The sequence below is a fragment of the Diabrotica undecimpunctata genome, chromosome 9 (genome assembly GCF_040954645.1).
Source record: "Diabrotica undecimpunctata isolate CICGRU chromosome 9, icDiaUnde3, whole genome shotgun sequence".
Classification (NCBI taxonomy): Eukaryota; Metazoa; Arthropoda; class Insecta; order Coleoptera; family Chrysomelidae; genus Diabrotica; species Diabrotica undecimpunctata.
In genome coordinates this window covers 8,790,966-8,796,965 of record NC_092811.1, presented here as the reverse complement: position 1 = coordinate 8,796,965, position 6,000 = coordinate 8,790,966, and positions in this window count along the sequence as shown.

Genomic DNA, 6,000 nt, shown 5'->3' with positions numbered 1-6,000 from the left:
ACGTCCGGCACGGCTGTCAGCTCCCGGCTGACACGCCTCCGGAGGACAAGACTAGCCATTGAAATAAGTTCTTTCTTGCCGTTGTGTAGCCTTCGTCTTAGAACTTTTAAGCTTTTGTTTTCGATTATTCTTGTACACCACTTTATTTCCTTGACTGTAATTGATTCGTATCATTTTCATATTTATTAAAAGTACTAAACCATAATTAGAATATGATTTTTGGTAAAACCAATAGTTTAAATATAAATATGTGTTAATTTAGTCTTCTCAATTAAAAAATTATAGAAATAAATCTTAATTGACCCTCACAAAAGATTCTACAATCTGCTGCAACACCCACACTCCCTTCATTCCACTTCTGCAGCCAATTTAAAACTAGAATTAATATAATTGGCGGAGTACTGACTCACACAGGAAATTATTGACTTTTGTGGCAATTTATTGTGCTAATTAAGGATTTTTATTGTTAGCAATTAAAAATAGAGTAAAGCTGTATGCCGACAAAATTATTTAATTACTGGTATGGGGTATATATAGCATTTTGAAAACGGATATAAAAAGTTATTAAATAAATAGATACATTGTATCCAATATTAAAACATACATAGAGGGCTTTTCTAGCTACAGAGTGTACGAAAAAACAACCATAATATGTATATGGGTAGCGTTTAATACTATAGGACAATATAGGGCACTGAAAGAAATGAGATGGCTATTACACCAATTAATATGTATATATATATATATATATATATATATATATATATGCAGTAAACAACAAAAAGATAAAGATGAATACCTGGAACTCAAAAGAATAACAAGAAGAACAACAGTAAAAGCAAAAAGAGAAATGTGGGATAAGAAGTGCCAGGAAATTAATACCTACCTGGGAGGTAGAAAATGTACAGAAACAAGGAAGTTTCTCAGTAAAATAAGAACTAACGAAAGGAAGAGCACAAACATGCAATTAATATCCACACAAAAATGGGAAAAGTACTATGGAGAACTACTGACAGAAAATAGGGACGAATACTTAACTCAATCACCAACAGAGGTTAATATTGAAGGAGAAGACATAACAATACAAGTGACAGAAATTAGAAAAGCTGAAAAACGGTAGGTATCCAGGACCAGGGGATATCTCAGCCGAACTAATAAAATGTGGATCACAAAAATTGTTTGAAACCGTCACTTGGTGCATAAATCAATTTATAAATGGTTCTCCCGTACCCGACGAGTGGAAAATTGCTTATATTTCGTCGATCCATAAGAAAGGAGATAAGCTTAAATGTGAAAACTATAGAGGGATATCAGTCACTAGTACATTCAGCCTTTTGTATGGACGAATAATTAGAGACCGCATTGAGAAGGAATACAAAGACCAAGAGGAAGAAGAACAATCCGGTTTTCGAACAGGAAGAAGCTGTACTGATAATATCTTCTGCCTCAAACAACTAATAGAAAAAAAATTAAGCATAAATCAAGAAATCCACCTCATGTTTATTGACTTGCAGAAGGCGTACGATACAGTTCCTGTAAACAAACTCTGGAACGTGTTATGACAGACGAATATTAGTGTCACCTTAATAACAGCCTTAAGAAATTTGTATGAAGGGTCAACATCACAAATAAAAATGGAAACAGACTATCGCAAAGCTTTCTGGTCAACATCACAAATAAAAAATGGAAACAGACTATCGCAAAGCTTCCTGGTTAATAAAGGTCAACGTCAGGGATGTTGTGTATCACCGACCTTGTTTAAAATATATATTGCAAAAGCATTGAAAGAGTGGAAACGAATGCAGATGCATGCTCGTAGACCTTGGAGAGATTTGCTTGTATACATTGCAGTTTACTGATGACCAGGTTGTTATAGCAAACGATAAAGATGATCTGGAGTACATGGCAAGGAAATTACAAGAAGAATATAGAAAGTGGGGACTAGAAATTAATACAGAAAAAACAAAATACCTACCAATAGGTACCGAACTATCGAACATCACATTAGAAAATAACGAAATCATCATGCCCTGCGACCATTACACATACCTAGGAATCGTTTTTGACACAACGGGGAAAGTCATCATCATCATAAGTGGCTCGACAATCCGTTGTGGATCTTGGCCTGCTCACAAAGAAGTCGCCACTCCTGTCGATTCCTGGCAACTTCCCTCCATCTTCTAACCCCTAGAATCCGTAGGTCTTCTTCCACATCATCAATCCATCTCATTCGTGGTCGTCCTCTGCTTCTTGTGCCCTCTGGTTGTGAAAATGTTAATCTCTTCGTGTATTCGTGATCTGACATCCTAGCAATGTGTCCAGCTGTGAAGTCATGAAATAGGAAAAAGAAGAAAACAGAATATCTACGAATCTCTTATTAAAAGCAGTCTATTGTACGGAACGGAAACTTGGCGAATAACCGAAAACAACAGAAGAAAACTGGAGGTAGTAGAAATGGACGCTTTTAGAAGATCAGTAGGAGTGTCACGCATTCAGAAAGAATACGTAATGATGAGATAAGACAGCGAATGCGGGTTGACGGCTCTCTAACAACAGACATAGAAAGAAAACAGCTGATATGGTACGGACACGTCCAGAGGATGGATAACTCAAGACTCCCAAAAATAATTATGCAATGGATACCACCAAACCGCAGAAAGAGAGGAAGACCCAAGAAATCTTGGAGAGAGGGAGTAACGAAGGCGATGAGCGCAAGAGATCTTAGAGAGGGCCAATGGAATGATAGAGTGTCATGGAAATTAGGTATCGGATAACGTCGCAAGACGTTTTAAAACCAATTGATATATATACAAAAGAAATAAATTCTCTACAGACTGACAAATCTCCGAACTCCAGAAAAAATTATTCTGTCTTATATTAAAGAATTAACGTAGCTCTTAACTCCAGTCTGTCGTTTTCATGTTGGCACAACTTCTAATTCCCAGTTGTCATGTTGTTATTCTATGAAAAGCATCTAGGCTGATCGTCCTTTTATTGTTGTTGTATTTTGATGTTATTTAAGTGCTCTTTTGAACTTTAAATATGGAAAAATAAGTACAAAACAATTAAATTTTTAGCCCAACCTGTACCATGCAAAAGTAGTGAGTTTATAATAATGATTTATTAAAAGCATGGAGATACGACATTTGCTAAAATTTTATAGGTTATGTCAGCTCGTTAGGTAACTGAAGTTAAGAATTTTGCATTAATTCTAGGTAAGCGTACTGCACAAAATTTTGTAAAATAATTTCAATTAAGTGAAATATTGTGGATAAATAAATTTGTAGATACGAAGGAGCCTACGTAAAGTCATATGTCTACAGTTTATTTCGGAGGTACAGTTGAGGTTCCCAAAACTCAATTGTACTAAATTTGGTTTGTATTTTTTCACAACATCGAGAGGTCAAAGGCTGCTAAATATGGCACTACAACAAAGCAGTCCTAAACTCAGCCAAACAATAATAGTGAACAGCTTACAGAAAAAATAACAGGATCATGAAAATGTTGATTCTGCTGATGTAGAGTTTACTTTTAATATCTCAAAGGGCATAAACATTGGCGCAATAGCACCAATAATAATTAATGTACCCCGAAAGAAGAGGAAAGCGAAAGCGATTATTTAGAACATCTGCCAGCCCACCCCAACGAGGAAGCAAGACAACTACACCTCCAACCACAAGTCAGACGAAGATTGAATAGACAGTGGCCAACAGACTTTATTCACCAATTTCGATTTTAATTTTAATTTTCATTTCAATTTTAGTTTCAAATTATAATTCTACATTAATTTAATTTGTTAGTGTTTGTATTGGGAGTGTTATCAGTGGATAATTTTTCCTCTCATGTATTTGCAATATTCACATTTACTATAACACGGTTCACAATTTGTTGATAGCTCACTACAAGTTTAACCCTAATTAGAAAACTGAAATACAGAGAGGATAGGTAATACGATATAATAGTAAAAACCAACCTAAAACTGACGGTTTAAGACGTTTTCGACTAACCCACCTTATATCTGAAGGAATACAATACCTTATAATCCTATTACGGGGGTATTTTGAATGGTTAGATATAACCGACCAGTGTCGTAGAGTATATGATTGAAACATTTATTTGAACTAAATAAATATATTTTTTAAATTGTACTTATGTAAATTGTATTTTTTAATAAAACTTATTTATTTTATTCAAAAATAAAAAGTTAAAAGATACATTTATTTAATTAAGGAAAAAGGCGCCAAATGTCGCCTGGCAAAATTTCCAATGTGTTTTAAATGTATCCATTATTTTCGAATCCGGAGAAAACTAATAAATATTTTTGAAAAATTTAAACGCAGAATGAAAGATTACATTATCACTCAGGGCAGAAAATCCCTGAAAACTTCTACAATGTTTATTTTAATATGTTATGTAACAGGGGTGAAAATAAAAGAGAAAATATAGTATAATTTTTAATTGAAAATATTGCATGCAAAAGAAACTTTTTATTTATTCTAAAAAATATTTCATTCTACCTTTAAATTTTTCAAAAATGCTTTTTAGTTTTCTCAGGATTTGAAAAAAAAATGGATACATTTAAAACACATTGAAGATTTTGACAGGCGACATTTTGCGCCTTTCCCCTTTAATACCTTACGATTACAACTACTATTACTTACCTTATATAATTACGATTAGAAAACTATTCAAATTCAAAATAAATAGGATCAACTTCGGAATCCGAGTCGTCTTGAGGGTTAATAATTAGGTTAATAATCTCTACGGTCGCATCAATTATGTTATCAAGATCCCACATTTTTTGTTCTTCTTCTATTACATGTCTTACTGCATCTTTCCAGTTTTGTTTTGTAATATGTTATAAAGACTCGTATAGCAATTCACGTACAGCTTGTATTTTATATGACGTATTTTTTCTAGCCACATAACTTTTCATTTGTGCCCAAATGAGTTCAATTTAATTTATTTCGCAGTGGTAGGGTGGAAGTCTAAAGACTGTGATGTTTCGCCTTTCCGCAATTTTTTCAACTACGTATTTCTTGAACTTAGATTTGTGTTGCCGGGCAATTTTTAAAAGTTCTGCTTTTACCATTCCATCTTCGTAAGGCAAATACTTATGCCGCAGCCAGTCAAGAATATCCTGTTTCTTCCACGCATTCGTTAGAAGCCTTTCTACTAGTCGTGAATGATAAGGTGCATTATCTAATACTATAATTGAATTTGGTGGTATGTGTTCAATCATTTGGTCAAAATACTCTTCGAAAACATCAGCCGTCATCTCCTCGTGATAGTCTTTTGGAATGAAATTCCAACAAACCATGCTTAACAAATCCTTTTTCACTGCCAATGTGAGAAATTATTAATCTACTGCCTTTACCAGAAGGTGGGGAGATACCAGTAAACCAACCTTCCATAAAGTCTTGCCTGGAGCTTAATATATTTTTATCAGACCAAATTTTTTTTAGAGTATGACCTGAGTTTACCCACGTTTCATCCTGGTAGAAGATGGGCCTTTCTTCAGCCCGGAATTTTCGTATGAATCTTAGATAATTTCTTCTCCATCATATTCTCCTCCCGGTCAATCAAAAGTGATTTTCGGTCTGATTTCTCCCACCGGAAATTTAATTCTTTTAAAACTTGCCACAATTTAGTTCGTCCGATATGAGGCAAATCCGGGTCGTCTCTAACTTCTTGTAAAATTTTGTTTAGGTTTGGTATTTCTTTTTTGAAAAAAAATCCATGAATTTTCCTTCGAATACCATTTTTGGCAAATTCATCAATTTCAATAGGCTTTTTCCCTCTCTTTAAGTTTTCGTTTGTGTTTGGGTTAGCTATACCGTGTTTTTTTCTTTCTGATAGGAACCTATATAAAGTTGACTCTCCTACGCCAGTCATGTTGGCACAACTTTCGACTATGTTGCGAACAGTGTTTGTGGGATTCTGAGAAACCAGAGCATCGTGAACATTAGGGACAATAGTCTTCTCTCTTGGTGAATAGAC